The sequence below is a fragment of the Anabrus simplex genome, chromosome 2 (assembly GCF_040414725.1).
Source record: "Anabrus simplex isolate iqAnaSimp1 chromosome 2, ASM4041472v1, whole genome shotgun sequence".
NCBI lineage: Eukaryota > Metazoa > Arthropoda > Insecta > Orthoptera > Tettigoniidae > Anabrus > Anabrus simplex.
The window spans coordinates 1,201,502,770-1,201,520,006 of record NC_090266.1 but is presented as its reverse complement, the minus strand read 5'-3'; the positions used below and the strand labels follow the sequence as shown (position 1 = coordinate 1,201,520,006).

At 38.1% G+C, this 17,237-nt stretch overlaps 1 protein-coding gene across 5 annotated transcripts in view; it reads right to left on the bottom strand.

Annotated features, from left to right (window-relative positions):
• Positions 1 to 2,208: 2,208 nt before the first annotated feature.
• The window catches only part of LOC136864796 (CUE domain-containing protein 1), a 304,781-nt gene continuing 289,752 nt past the window's right edge, over positions 2,209 to 17,237 (bottom strand). For all 5 annotated transcript variants that reach the window (XM_067142199.2, XM_067142195.2, XM_067142197.2 and 2 more), the window contains exon 8: positions 2,209 to 4,909. The gene's annotated coding sequence lies outside the window, so the exon portion shown is untranslated. The remainder of the gene's footprint in view (positions 4,910 to 17,237) is intronic.

The window sequence follows — 17,237 nt, the reverse complement described above, 5'->3', positions numbered from 1 at the left end:
AGCAGAATCTGTGGATGGATAGGACAAACAGGAGGAGGCTTGTACACAACCGCATCCGGCTTGCTGGAGCAAAGAAATAATGATGATGATGATGATGAGGTCAAATGTCTTGCTAAATGCTTACTACAATGATGATTCTTCCTTTTGGTTGGAATAAAGACAATTAATGATGAATGCTGCTGTTTTTTTAATGTTTCACTTCGACATAAAAAGGCAAGAGGAAGGGATTGAAAGAACAGATTGACCAACGTATCACAGGCAAAATTCAAGGTGTTGTTTCTGTTTTTAAATCCAGTTTTGAGTCACAGAAGTGAGCTGCATGAATGAAGATCAGAGTAATGTGGCTTAAGAGAGACTGCAAAAGACAGGACAACTTGATTTGCCACTGTCAGCTAAGCTGACAGCAAGAGCATCTGAGTGACATACAACATAAAGAGTACAATTTTAGAGCGATAATTCACTCAGGTATACATCAATAACAGATAACTGCCAAGTTTTCCCATAAATTTATTTCAGTATGTGTCTTAGAATGACCCATTTCTAAACAATCACAAGCTTGTGCCAATAGTATCACGAGTAACCAAATGCAAAAAACATGTTTCTGAACCAGTTTAGCAAGGATGAGAGTTTTGTACTGTAATGGAAAACTTTCAAAACTGTCACAGACATACTTTTCAGTTTATGGAACAATGGTAGATGTGTCTTGCATCACAAATCCTTGTTCTAAAAATCTGGTTTTTTCCACTTTATTCAGCAATAAATTTACAGACACTGACTGGCTACAGAAAGGCTGTCTAACAAGTTGAGCCATGGAATGCAAAACCTGGTAAATTTACTTCAATCAAATAACAGTTTCATTAGTTTTCAGTTTGATTCCATAATAACATCAAAAGCAAAATCAGTTAGAAGACACATCTATAGGTCAAGTACCAGATAAAGACTGGTTTGAGGTAACAATGAGCAATTACTATTTATTCAGAAAAATTCCAAAACAAAAATAAATATCTTTCATAATGCAAAATTAAACTGTATTAAACCAGAAGGCAGCAAACTTCTAGCAAAGAGATAATATTTTGTCTGTTCCTATACACAGTTATGAGTTTAAAAGCATATGCATAAAAACTGGTGACTAGAACAAAGCATGTAAGACTATATGTTGCAAGAAATTCATCACAGAACAAACTCTGCTGTAGCAGTTTTTAAGCACAATTGTATTTTGTTTCCTTCTTTATTCAAGGATATCGAAAAATCATGTTTTTTTTAATAGTGGTTTTACGTCGCACAGACACAGATAGGTCTTATGGCGATGACGGGATCGGAAAGGCCTAGGAGTTGAAAGGAAGTGGCCATGGCCTTAATTAAGGTACATCCCCAGCATTTTCCTGGTGTAAAAATGGGAAACCACAGAAAACCATCTTCAGGGCTGCCGACAATGTGATTCGAACCCACTATCTCCTGGATGCAAGCTCACAGCCGCGCGCCTCTATCCGCATGGCCAACTCGCCTGGTAAGATCATGTCTATCGTCAAGGCAGTAACTGAGAGTATCATCCTCAATTAGTAATGAACAACTTTCTGAACTGCTCTTCACCTTGTTTACAAGATCCCCTCTAGCCCCAGCTGGTTTATTCTAAAATCTGATGATACCATGCTATTCTTCCAGAAATGTATCCTGATTATTTTACCTAAGATTTCTGCTCCTTACAGGTTTAACAGCATAATTTATACATTCATGATCTCGCAACCCCTATGCAGAAGTCAAACCACAACAAAGTGAGGTCATGAAGTTTGAAGCAAAGCTGAGATGTTGACCACCCACTGGATCACAATATCTTCTTCTTGTTTCTGAACACATTACTGCACTAACAGAACCCTTCATAAAGTTGCCAGCTTTTATCTTTCATAACTTAGAGCCAACTGCCATACACTTTTAAATGGCTTACAATAAGAGAAAAAATATGATTCACATCTCAGAAAATGGTAGTGAAATGCCTAACATTAACAAACAATGGTAATTTTTAAAAAAATATTTTTTTTCAGAGTACTACCACTCTCCATACTCCTTTGACGGGTGTTTATTCCCACGTAAGATTTAATTCTGGGTCTAAACACAAAGCGTACAAAGTAGGAAAAGGACCAAGACTGTATGTTCACTGACTTATTATATAAACAAAGAATAAAAATTTCTCTATATAAAAATTAGACCATTTATTTTCAATTTAAAGCAAATCCATTAATTCAAGAGAAGACAAAATAGAAGCTATGTCTATGACATGATTCATCAGATGTATCTTCTGTTGATTCTTAATTAATAATACCTGAAAATACAGTTTTAAAAATTGACTACTAAGTTAAAATGAGTATTCATGGCACCTTAAAAAATGGACAAACTACAGGTTTGGTGGCTAAATGAGTATAATGACTCAGTCTCGCATATGTATTAACAATATTTACATCAAAGAAATGGAGAGGAAAATCCTCAGTAATTATAGGGCTGAGATGCCCATATAATATCTCAAATCTACTTTAAATACAATGACTAGTTAGAAAGTTTTGCTATAAAATTAGCAAAAACAAGAATAAAGTTTAGCTGCCTGGTCTATTGATTTAAACTGCAAACTATTTTAAGCTGCTCACAGTTACCTTACAGGGAGCTAATTTCTCCATATGTAATAAGACGCACATGGCCTAAGCAAAAAATACATTAAGATAAAATGTAACAGTAAATGTGCACTTTTTGCTTTACTCAAATGATATTATGGCCTTAACCTAATGGCAGCATGCAAGCAGAATGGAATTGTTTTGGTTTCACAGAAATTAGCTCATTATTCTTTTCCTTGGATCTTGTAAACCTGAACAGTATTTAAAAATGCCAATACTGAAATTCTTTAGCCTGCAGCATTATTGTCCTCATTTGCAATAACTACCATGGACTAGCATTATAGACTGACTAGGAAGAAATATACATATGTTAAAAAAACTGATGCAACCAAAGACATTTTTATGAGCAATAATAAATATTTCTTGTTTATGAGCCATGTCTGGCACCTATCTTCCGATTTTATATTATTATTTTATTGCTGTCTGCAATTAACTATAAATCTAAAGGTAGCACCAAAGAAAACACCAACATAAAAAGGAGGTGTAATATAGCCTAACACATTTCACAATATAATTTTACAAAGTTCTACCATGAGCAACTGGAATCCAATTAGCAGATGCTGCTGAGATGGGAAATGACAGATTACATTCAAGTGAGAATATAATGTAGACCTTTCTCTGTTTATTCAGAGAAAAATTGCAATTGTTAAGTTCCTTTTAATATCACATACATACTGTTATAAAAATATCAATACTCAATAAATGATATGTAGGGAAAGGATTTTTAAGCACTAATAGTTTTAAATGAAAATGTATTTGAACAAGGCGCAAGTATCATCTAACCACTCTACAGTTATGTAGGCGAGTTCTGTAAATTTGAGGGGTTCTTATAGTTCTGATCGCTAATATTTATGCAAATCTCACTGCAGAACCGTTGTGCAGGCTAGAAGACACTTGGACCCTTGTTAAATGTGTTTGCATTCTAACCTATTAGTGCCTAAAAATCCTTTACCTAATGATATGTTGCATAATAATCTGAGAGACTATTTATTCCCAGACTCACTTCAGTTTTCAACAAGTCCCCGAGCCAGAAGAATTAATCACACTCGACTAAAATCCCCGATCTGGCCAGTAATCAAACCCAGGACCCTCTGAACCGAAGGCCTCAATGATGACCATTCAGCCAAAGAGTCAGACAATATATCTGAATGAAATGTACACAACCATGTATGTTCAACATGAGGAACATGCAAACCAACTCTAGTCTAACATAGAAATATCAGTACGAAGTGGGCATACTAGATTTCAGGGAGGAAATTTCATAGAATATCTGCCACCATCCCATCTCTCAACATACCTCCCCCTCACAAGGGGAGAAGAAATAAAGAGTGAGCACTTAACATCTGGGAGCATGTAAATACATCTAAAAGCTAATTAAACAAAAATAGGTTAAAAAACAAAGGAATATTCTGTATATCACAATTATTTATACTTGCTTCAAGGCCTTTGATTATGACCAACCAATGAGATTCTATTTCTCACAAGCACAAACCTGACTGATCAGAAACATTCAAATTATGTTCTGCATAGGCAACAGAGTTCCAGTTCTCTTACAGTTTTAGAATCTACTAGTACATAAACAATGAAGCACATTTTATAGTACTATGATAATCTCAAGGAAAATATTCCATTACAGGTAGGATTCAGTAACTGAGCTACATATATTGAGTATTTCTAGCATGAACAACACAACTTGCAACAACATCAACAATTAAATTTTTAAATATATTTTTTTCGTATTACCCTACATTAAGTATACTCTAAATGAGAAATCTAAAATGACACTTTAGTACAGTATAACCCACCTATCTTCATTATAAGTTTAACATTGTTGTTTTGGTTCTGGCAATATGCCATAAAAAATACATTCACTGTTCTTTCTAGGAAAAGTTAACGGAACAACAAACTTAATGGGGCATATCAAATAAAAAGCAACAATCACATTATATACATAACATAAAAGTCAGAAACCAAGGCATAAAATTACATATGCAAAAATTCACTCTTAAAGGACCACATAGTCTTTAAAATGTGATTCATTACAATTAAAAACTACCTATGAAAATACCTTCAAAGACAGAACTAAACTTCTAAAAGTCCTTTAAAAACACTGAACCTGCCTTTTATTCTCTCTTTCTATGTATATATATACAAAACTGAGTAACACTGGTGTGATCCTGATATATACATATGTATATCAATAATAAATAGTGATAGCACAGCTGCATTAGAAGACAACTACAGTCAGTCTGAAAAGAATATTAAAAAATCATTAATTAAATGAAATTAAAAATATATTTTCTTAGGATGTTCCAAATTTATAACAGAGATTGTCTAGTATGAAAACTGTTGCAAGAGTTCCATTTCCTAAGTTACAGGATATATAATAATCTAATAGTTCCTTTAGTGACATTCAGTAAGTGAGCTACACATATCGAGTATTTCTAGCATAAAGAACATAACTTGCAAAAACATCAATAATTCCATTTTTAAATATAGTTTTTTTCATATTGCTCTACATTATGTGTATTCTAAATGCTCTATATGAATTGCTCCAGAAGTACGCCCTCTCTCCTTGCTAATCCAAGCACACATAAATGGTCGTCTGTTGAGATGACCTCTCTTTTTGTAGTGAAAAATTAGTTACTACGTTGTACAACTGAAAAATTTGGAGTCTGAATGATCCAGTTAGTGGAATAAATAATTTGTGTTGCTGCTTGTTGAAACCAATCAAGATTAGTGATACTTTAAAAAAAATATGTTAAGTAGTTCTTGTAATTTTAAAGTTTTTCAGTCTGTTGAACACTAATTATAACACCTATGACATACCTCAAAAACACCCTATTAAAAAAGAATGACGTGTTTTATTCTTGAAAGAACATTTTCAGATTCTATTAAATTGCACTTTTTTGAAACTGATGAAAATTGTTCAGAAATGTAATAACATTTAATTTTCATGAATTAAAAAAAAGGGATTTGATAGAATCTGATGATGTTCTTTCAAGAACAAAGCATGCCATTCTTTGTTTAATAGCGTGTTTTTTACAGGTATGCTATAGTGTTACAGGTGTTATAATTAGTGTTTGACAGACAGAAAAACTTGAAAGTTACATTAACTGAGTCGACAGTGAAAAGTATGGCTTTCTTCTTAACAAAATGCCAGGCAAATGCTGGGGCTGTACCTTAATTAAGGCCACGGCCGCTTCCTTCCAACTCCTAGACCTTGCCTATCCCATCGTCGCCATAAGACCTATCTGTGTCGGTGCGACGTTAAGCCCCTAGCAAACAAAACTTAACAAAATGAGGTAAGGTTTACTTTCTTTCAAATTTCGGTTAGAGGAAATGGGAAATAATATTCCCTTCTTTAAAAAATAAACTAAGGAAACTAAAACATAAAGTACCGGGCGAGTTGGCCGTGCGCGTAGAGGTGCGCGGCTGTGAGCTTGCATCCGGGAGATAGTAGGTTCGAATCCCACTATTGGCAGCCCTGAAGATGGTTTTCCATGGTTTCCCATTTTCACACCAGGCAAATGCTGGGGCTGTACCTTAATTAAGGCCACGGCCGCTTCCTTCCAACTCCTAGGCCTTTCCTATCCCATCGTCGCCATAAGACCTATCTGTGTCGGTGCGACGTAAAAGCCCCTAGAAAAAAAAAAAAACATAAAGTCACCAGTGTTTTGTCTAAGTCCAGTTTGGACTCATCAGCTGGAAACCGCACCTTTTGCAAGACACTGGCTGGCTAGCATACCGGTAGCAATACTACTGCAAGTTATCCTGTGATAAGCACAAATGCAGTTAGAAGGGCAAACATATATAGCAAGTGGAGATAAACTAGTACATTGGCATACGTGCTATATGTTAGGATTTACTAAAAAACAGAAGAATTTAGTTAACAGTATGTTATGACAGTTGGATATAATAATAATGCCCTGGTAGGGGAATTGATTAATACTAGCAAAGTACTGAAATTTGCCTATGATAACAAAAATATTTAAAACTAGACACAAAATATGAAAACTAGAAAACCAGCCGGACTTGATAAGAATTCTGGGGATATACTAAAGGCACTGGGATATAGTACCATACCTGAAGTACTTAACTGATTACCGTTTGCATGAAGGAGTAATAAAAAATGAACGGAGAGTTGTTATAGTAGCTAGACCCCCCCTGTATACAAAGGAAAGGGTGATAAACATGAAACAGATAACTGCATGTCAATCAGCTCAACATGTGTTGCATGTAAGCATCGGAAAATGTTTGCAAAATTACTAACTGGTTTGATAGAAGGCAATTCAGTTTTAGGAAAAGTTATTCCAGTGACTGTTACTTTGCAAGTTTCCAGCAAGATTAACAGATATTTTAGTTTCTGGAGGTCAAATGGACTGCATTGTACTGACCTATCCACAGCTTTTGATAGGGTACATCATGGGAGCCTACTGATGAAAATTAGGGCTACTGGACTAGATAAATGAGGGACTGAATTGGTGACTACATTTCTTGAAAATAGAGCTCATATAATTAGATTTGGTGAAATATTACCTAATCCTGTGGTGATTAAAAGGGGAGTTCAGCAAGGCAGTATTATTGAACCTTAATGTTTTCTGGTATGCCTTTGCTGGCGGGACCTAGTGTTTACAGTGCACTATGTCTTCTGGTATGGGCTAGAGCAATCTTGTTACTTTCATTGATCTGTCTCAGCTTTAACCTTGGCTTCGACAAAATGAAAGTGACTGAGGTACGAGTGATGCTAGTAATGCCATTCCTTCTGCAGCCAGTCCCTGCTATGAATGGTGTGAAAATATTGCTCATAGGGTCGGTTGGTGCATGCATTTCAGTGGGCTTGGCAGACTGATATGTAATAGCAACTTCTGGCTCGGTGAGGAAAGCAACGGGAAACTACCTCGCTCCTCATTTCCCTAGTACGCCTCTTCAGTGATGCCTAGGCCATCTATGACAGCTGATGGCGGAGCTGTTGAGGATCCAACCAGCCTTCGGGCTGAGGACTAAACATACATACATACATACATACATACATACATACATACATACAGAGTGGTCCACTTGCCCCGTGCAATCTAGTTTTATACAACCTGCTGCCTTAACTAAAATTCTGTTATACATCAGTTTCTCTCCCTAAACTTTTTTTTTGCTATTTGCGTAACGTCGCACCGACACAGATAGGTCTTATGGTAATTCTAAATTCCCATGGAGGGAATTAGATATTTTCCACCAATAGAGCATATCAAAAATTAGATGTATGGCTTTTCAGGCGTTTGCTCTATTAACCAGCATTTCGTCTTAGGCCTGACACTAGACTCGTCAGAGTGGGATGTGTCAGACCCTACCCACTTATGCTGGGGTGTATGCAGGTGAACTTATCAGAAGCCTCTTATGTGGCACAGTCTGATAACTGCATACGGGAGATAAAACTCCACAATGGAAATAATGCCCGCCTAGCAATTCCAAATGGTAATTCTAAATTCCCATGGAGGGAATTAGATATTTTCCACCAATAGAGCATATCAAAAATTAGATGTATGGCTTTTCAGGCGTTTGCTCTATTAACCAGCATTTCGTCTTAGGCCTGACACTAGACTCGTCAGAGTGGGATGTGTCAGACCCTACCCACTTATGCTGGGGTGTATGCAGGTGAACTTATCAGAAGCCTCTTATGTGGCACAGTCTGATAACTGCATACGGGAGATAAAACTCCACAATGGAAATAATGCCCGCCTAGCAATTCCAAATGGTAATTCTAAATTCCCATGGAGGGAATTAGATATTTTCCACCAATAGAGCATATCAAAAATTAGATGTATGGCTTTTCAGGCGTTTGCTCTATTAACCAGCATTTCGTCTTAGGCCTGACACTAGACTCGTCAGAGTGGGATGTGTCAGACCCTACCCACTTATGCTGGGGTGTATGCAGGTGAACTTATCAGAAGCCTCTTATGTGGCACAGTCTGATAACTGCATACGGGAGATAAAACTCCACAATGGAAATAATGCCCGCCTAGCAATTCCAAATGGTAATTCTAAATTCCCATGGAGGGAATTAGATATTTTCCACCAATAGAGCATATCAAAAATTAGATGTATGGCTTTTCAGGCGTTTGCTCTATTAACCAGCATTTCGTCTTAGGCCTGACACTAGACTCGTCAGAGTGGGATGTGTCAGACCCTACCCACTTATGCTGGGGTGTATGCAGGTGAACTTATCAGAAGCCTCTTATGTGGCACAGTCTGATAACTGCATACGGGAGATAAAACTCCACAATGGAAATAATGCCCGCCTAGAATTACCATTTGGAATTGCTAGGCGGGCATTATTTCCATTGTGGAGTTTTATCTCCCGTATGCAGTTATCAGACTGTGCCACATAAGAGGCTTCTGATAAGTTCACCTGCATACACCCCAGCATAAGTGGGTAGGGTCTGACACATCCCACTCTGACGAGTCTAGTGTCAGGCCTAAGACGAAATGCTGGTTAATAGAGCAAACGCCTGAAAAGCCATACATCTAATTTTTGATATGCTCTATTGGTGGAAAATATCTAATTCCCTCCATGGGAATTTAGAATTACCATTTGGAATTGCTAGGCGGGCATTATTTCCATTGTGGAGTTTTATCTCCCGTATGCAGTTATCAGACTGTGCCACATAAGAGGCTTCTGATAAGTTCACCTGCATACACCCCAGCATAAGTGGGTAGGGTCTGACACATCCCACTCTGACGAGTCTAGTGTCAGGCCTAAGACGAAATGCTGGTTAATAGAGCAAACGCCTGAAAAGCCATACATCTAATTTTTGATATGCTCTATTGGTGGAAAATATCTAATTCCCTCCATGGGAATTTAGAATTACCATTTGGAATTGCTAGGCGGGCATTATTTCCATTGTGGAGTTTTATCTCCCGTATGCAGTTATCAGACTGTGCCACATAAGAGGCTTCTGATAAGTTCACCTGCATACACCCCAGCATAAGTGGGTAGGGTCTGACACATCCCACTCTGACGAGTCTAGTGTCAGGCCTAAGACGAAATGCTGGTTAATAGAGCAAACGCCTGAAAAGCCATACATCTAATTTTTGATATGCTCTATTGGTGGAAAATATCTAATTCCCTCCATGGGAATTTAGAATTACCATTTGGAATTGCTAGGCGGGCATTATTTCCATTGTGGAGTTTTATCTCCCGTATGCAGTTATCAGACTGTGCCACATAAGAGGCTTCTGATAAGTTCACCTGCATACACCCCAGCATAAGTGGGTAGGGTCTGACACATCCCACTCTGACGAGTCTAGTGTCAGGCCTAAGACGAAATGCTGGTTAATAGAGCAAACGCCTGAAAAGCCATACATCTAATTTTTACAGATAGGTCTTATGGCGACGATGGCATAGGAAAGCCCTAGGAATTGGAAGGAAGCGGCCGTGGCCTTAATTAAGGTTCAGCCCTGGCATTTGCCTGGTGTGGAAACGGGAAACCAAGGAAAACGATCTTCAGGGCTGTCGACAGTGGGGCTCGAACACACTATCTCCCGATTACTGGATGCTGCCGTACTTAAGTGACTGCAACTATCGAGCTCGGTCTCTCTAAACTGGGATAATAAAACAAGATGTGTGGTTACTGCTAGAGTACAGCAGGAATCGTGAGCGCTACTATTAATTCATGAAGGATACCCCAAATGAACCTGTAAAATGAGTGCAGATATGAAGAACACGTACCTTACAACATGAGACACACACACACAGACCATGAACAGGTATTATATAGACTGAAAACAGCCTGCTGCATGTTAAGCAGTCTTGAGAAAGAAGTCTGTCACAAGGGAATACAGTAAGAGTCACGAGGATGATAATTCAGTGTACGCAGGACATAGGTCAGACTCTGGAGCCGGCCGAGTCGTAAGAGGAAGAATATGGGTTTTCAGGCCTCTTATTGGAGGAGCTGTAACCATGTCGAATGTTCTATGGTAAGAGACAATAGAACATTTCCATAGAACTTTGAGAACATTGGGCGGGGCTCGAAGGTCTATATAAGCCTAAGCACCCCTACCCTGGGACCTTCTGTTAAGAACACGCTGGAGCAGGTGCCAGACGAATCTCTGTCAGTTGACAAGGAGATTGCAAAAATAATAATAATAATAATAATAATAATAATAATAATAATAATAATAATAATAATAATAATAATAATAATAATAATTTTCTCACTGACTTAGACTTAGAGCACTTAAGACTCCCCTAGACGACATCTACGCAAGACTCAGTCACTTTAGAGTCTCATTTCTCTGTACATATTGTACAAAACTTCAGTCTTCTCAAGACACTTAAATATTCTTCAAGGGAGCAGCAAGCAACTTCTTCCTCTTCTCCCTCTTCTTCTCCTCCTCACCTAGTTGGACCTTCCTGACCAGCTCGTTCCATCTGCTCAGGAACAACCCAATCAATTAACCAGTCAACCTACCAACCTCCGATGAGGTCCTCTCTCTCTCAGTCACGACATGCCGTTGCATGGCATCTACTACGATTCATCATCATCATTTCCCCTTATCCAGCTCCTGCTGGGTTGGGGTATTTATGGCACTTCTCCACCTTCCTCTTTTCTTCCATTTATGCTGCTCTTCACTGATTCAATCCACCTTGTTCTAAGTCTTCATCTTGCTCTCTTGCCCTCACACTTTGCCTCCAGTATCTGTCTTTGAAATTCTATTCTCCTCCATTCTCTTTACATGTCCAAACCACCTTAGTTTATTCTTTTCAATTCTCTCATTTAGCTTTCCTATCCCAACTTCCTTCCTAACATCTTCATTTCTCACTCTGTCTTTCCTTGTCTTTCCTATCATACTTCTTAGTTATTTCACCTAACTGGTTTGAATTCTACTCTCTTGCCTGCTATTCAAAGTCCAAGTCTCAGCTGCATAAGTCAGTATGGGTACATAGTACATTTTGTACATTATCTCTTTACTTTTCCTTGGTACTTCTTTGCTCCAAACAAGTTTTCTTACACCTTGGTGGAATGCATTGCCCTGCTGTACCCTCCTGCTAATCTCCATATCCACCCTAGCATTTTGCATTAATTCACTTTGAAAATTGTGGACAGCTTTAAATACCTACAGACTCTGATTTCCAATTTTCACAGTGCCCTATCTTGCCTTTCCCCTCTCGACATCACCATAGTCTTGCTTTTACGTAGACTGATTTTCATTTCATTTTTCACTTCACAATTTTTTCATTCAGTACATCTAGTTGTTGTTGGTGCACTTCTTTGCTGTTTTTTTCCCCAGATCACATCATCATCTGCAAATAGCAGTATCTTCGTCTCTTTATCTCCACAGGCTTTCTTTGTTTCCTTTACAATTTTGTCCATGACCATAACAGAAAAGGTGACAGCACACTCCCCTGTCTTAGTCCAGTCTTATTCCTAAACCATTCTGTCTTTCCAACTGGGGTCAGTACCCTGCGAACACAGTTGTTGTTCATTGCTTGCACCATTTCTAACATTTCTCTTCCAAGTCTCTTTTTTTAACCATGGTTTCCCAAACCTTATCTCTAGGGACAATATCATATGTCTTTTCTATATCTATGAAAGTCATGACCAGATCTTTTCCATATTTCCCGTTTTTTCTTTTCCATCAGCTGTCTCATGCTAAAGATTGGGTTCAGTGTAGATCTTCCACTCCTGAAGCCGAATTGTTCCTCTTGTAACTCTCCTTCAATCTTTCTTCTCATTCTTCTTTACAGTATTTTAACTACCTGCGGTATAAGTGTGATTCCTCTATAGTTACCACAAGCTTTCTTGTCCCCTTTCTTAAACAATAGTATTATTATCAATTTTTTCCAGTCTTCTGGTATACATGTGTGTTTCCACATACACTGTAGTAGTTGATACAACCACTGTATACCAACAGCTCCAGCAGCCTTTAGGATGATGATTTCATCCACCCCTGCTGCTACTACAATTATTGCATTTTATCGACCTGTATTCACTTTTATTTAATGACTGTGGAACATCATTATAAATGACGGCCTAGTACTAATGAAAGGCTCCTTAGACTTTAGTGAGAAGACCATGCTTATGTCCGGAATAATGGTGATAGTTACAAGTGTATATGTGTGTGTAAACCAAATTAATTTGGAAGCATGAAATAATTAACAACAATAAATTTGATGACATTTACTTGAAATTAATACAAATATTTTCAACATGCAATAGAAAGCAATTATAGTTATTGAATTAATACAATATACCTATTAAGAGCTTTGCTGGTGATATAAATGAGGATTTTTTGCCATCAAAATGGCTTCAACTGAAGAATATGGTTAAAGAAGGACAAATATCCCCAAAGGGATTAGGCGAACTATTGAAAATTCTACACAAGTTTCCCGAGTGCTTAGATGAGCTGCAGAAAGTTTTTTAAAATTACAATTTGCTTTACGCTGCACTGATGCAGATAGGTCTTATGGCGACAATTGGATAGGAAAGGCTTAGGAGGGGGGAGGAAGCTACTGTGTCCTTAATTAAGGTACAGCCCCAGTATTTGCCTGGTGTGAAAATGGGAAACCACAGAAAACCATTTTTAGGGCTGCCGACAGTAGGGTTCGAACCCACTATCTCCCAGATGCAAGGTCACAGGTGTGCGCCCGTAACCGCACAGCCAGCTCGCCCGGTAGGGAGTGTTTTAGAGTCGTGTGCAATGCAGTAACAACAGTATATTTTTAATAACGATTCAGCCTCCGTAAAAAATAAAAAGGAAGCAGAGACTTTCCCTGAACATTACTATACTACTAGGAGATGTCATATATCTGGCAGTAAATGGACCACCAAAGTATGGTTTATACCTAGCACAAGTTGAGAGGTAGTGGAATGCTTTCTCACTGTAATGTTCAAGTTTCAGTTTGTGAGAAAAATTCCAATTTCAAGTGAACATCAACTACACTCAGAAGAGGATACAGGACTTTGAACAAGATATTACATGAGATTATCAAGATATAACCCGGATTTCATCCTGAACATCCAGAACGTCAAGGTGACACCTAAGCATGAAAAATGAAAGCTAACAGGGTTTCAGAAATAAAGCTACCACAACCATGTAGTCATCCATTCCAGGATGAAATTCCAATAGTAAAACGAGAGATATACAAAAATGTCTCACCACTGGCAAGTGGAGTTTTACTGAAAAGAGAAAAAAGAATGGCCAATCAATTTGTAATCAATTGAGCTGAAGCACAGTTCACTGACTGAAGTGCCACCTTGATACAGTTGGAAATGAAGTAGGCACCAAGAGCATCATTCTGGATTTCTGTATTTTGTAAAGTTAGGACACTTGTTCTTTATAATAGTAATTATGTTATTTGCTTTATGTCCCACTAACTGCTTTTACAGTTTATGGAGACACCGAGGTGCCAGAATTTAGTCCCGCAGGAGTTCTTTTACATGCCAGTAAATCTACCGACATGAGGCTGATGTATTTGAGCACCTTCAAATACCACCGGACTGAGCCAGGATCGAACCTGCCAAGGTGAGGTCAGAAGGCCAGCGCCCCAACCGTCTGTGCCACTCAGCCCGGCACTTGTTTTTTGAAGTGTAATTTAACATCAGTGCTAAATGGTACTTTAAGGCAGAAACAGGTCAGCAATATGACTGTAAAGATTGTTGGTTAGAAAATAACGTCCAGGTCGAAGAGGTGAATAATACTAACTACTACTGAAATTTACCTATGATAACAAAGATATATACAATAAGATAAAACGTTGAAAACTAGAAAAGAAGCTGAGTTGATAATATTTCTGCAAATATACTAAAGGCAATGGGTTAGGAAATAGTACCATATCTGAAGTACTTATTTGATAAACATGAAGCTGATAATTACAAGCGAGTCACTGGACTCGTGTTGCATGTAAGCTGTGAGAAAGCATTTTTTCTGATTGTATTAGACATGTTTGAAAAATTACTACCTGGTTTGATAGAATGTGTGTTCGGGGTTAGGTAAAGCTATTCCACTGAGGCTCAACTTGTAGGATTCCAACAAGATATAACAGATATTTGACATTCACAAGGTCAAGTGGACTGTATCACTACTGATATATCCAAGGCTTTTGATAGGGTAGATCATGGGAGATTACTGACAAAAATGAGGGAAATTGGACTAGACAAAATTGACTGAATGGATGGCTAAATTTCTAGAAAACAGAACTCAGAGAATTAGAGTAGGTGAATTATCTAATTTTGTAATGATTTAGAGGGGTGTTCCACAAGGCTGTATTAGTGGACCTTTATCTATATACATAATACATAATACAAGTTAAGATGGAATCAGAGATAAGGCTTTTTGCAGATGATGTTTTACTCTATATAATAATAAATAAGTTACAGTAGTGTGAGAGAAAAAGACCTCAACAATATGGTGAGATGGTGTCGCAAGCACCGATTTGCAACGCGTCCTTCTGTGGGAAATTATGGGGCAAGCGCATCGAACGAGGTTCGATCCATGACCTCCCAGTCAGAAATCTCTAATAATTATGAGTAATTTAGGAGTAACATGTAAAGAGAAGATACAGCACAAACAGTGGAAGTGAGTGATTAAGTGTAAACAGAATGCCAGTGCAGTGAATAAGCGCAGAATTTCAATTATAATTAAGAGCTGGTCTCAACTTGGAACATTTCAGTGAGCTAAGAGTGAGGCAAACTTGTGCAATCAGAATATTTGTCACAGAAACAAGTAAACAGACTAAAAGGTCATAGTTAGAAGCATTTAGTGGGCGGGACAGGAAAAAACAAACCTGTTGTTAGTCACGTAGCAAGGTGCCCTGTAAAAATAAGAACGCATGCTGTGGTGCAATAATTCTTTCTAGAAGGAATCTCAGGAAGGTCACCAGTCACATGTACATCCATGAGACGGGTGGGACCACACTTGAAGTAACCAATAGGAAGCTAACAGATCAGTGATGTGAGGGAACATAGTAGTCCCTACTACTTGTTTCAGAAACTCAGAGAAGGGATAAAGGGGAGTGACAAGGGAGACTCTTGGTCATTCTGTCGGTCATTCTTGGTCATCATTCTGGTGTCATTCTGGTTGTGATCAGGCAGTTATTCTGTTAACTTGGAAAGGAGCATTCTCTCAGGAAGGAACAGTCACTAGGTCACTTGGCAGAGAACAGACTCTGTAGAATAAAGTCAGTGAAGATATGGAGTTAGTCAGATCAGGCAGTAGTTGAGCCTACCATCAGTTAGTGAAGATAGCAGTATAACAGGTTATTCAAATTAGGCAGCAGTTGAGTTTGCCAGACAGTAGAATTAGCTAGCTGTGTCCTACAGGGTAAAATACACAGACAGTACGTAGAGAACTCACTGAGTGTTCGAAGGAGACTGTAGCTTCAGTTCGCATTCACCTCAGAGTTCTGTGTTCGAGCCTGAAACCGTCAGGGAAGATTCAGAGAAACACCAGAACGAGGATTCAAGAAAGAAGCAAGAAGAGATAAGCTTTAAAACCAGAGATAAGTATCAACTAGTTAAGAGACTTTAAAGACTGAAGGGAATTTATAAGTATTGTATAGAGAATCATAGAAGTGTGTGTATTTTCCAAAGAAGTCAGAGACTGATGAACTGATTAATTTAAAGTAATGTTGAGAGAAGAATAATTATAAGTGTGCTGCAGTATTATCGAAAATGGTATATTTGATAATCTGTTTAAATGAATTAGAGTAAGAATTGAATAGTGTCAGAAAGTGTTTTATATCAAGGTCAATCTGATATTTGAACCCAAGTCCCCAGCCTGCCCTATTCATAGAATATGACAATGGACAGCAGACTATGGTATGATGGTAAACAGGATGAAATTTAGTGTGCGAGTTTCATCGAGAGGAAGAGTTCTCTTCGTTTCAATTACTGTTGATTTGGTGAAAGTACATCATGGGAATCACTGTAAGTATTATCTGCGCACTTTTTATCGATATATTTCCGTCCGGGGTGAGGAGTAAGGAGGGAGCTCTCGCAGTACCAGTAGTACTGCCAACTGAATGAAAATGTAAACTGAATTGAATCGATAATATGATTGATCGATATGAATTTTGCTAAACCTTTGTTATCTTAAGCCAACCACTGTGTCACACACACATTATATAACATTTCTCGATGCGAATCTTATTCCTAGAGTGAATTCTATAGTTTGGCTTTGCTGTGTAAATAACAACAGTACTAGTACGTAAAGTGTACGCCAGATGTCGCACAGCGATGCATAAGCGATTCATAGTTTGTGTTTCAAAGGTTGCCAGTACGAATCTCTAAGATTGCCGAGGTTGACCAATTCAGCACTAGGGTGTAAATATATCCAGAAAAGGTGCGCAGATAATACATAGGTGTTAACATGAGGAAAGATTTTCACTGGGGTAATAACATTAAGAAGACTGTAAATGAAGGTTACAGATCTCTTTACATGGTTACGAGGGTATTTAGGGATTTTAGTATGGATGTAAAGGAGGTGGCAACTATGTCACTGGTAAGGCTACAAGAAGAGTACAGCTCCAGTGCATGAAACCCTCACCAGGATTACTTGATTTGACAATTGGAAAAAATCAAA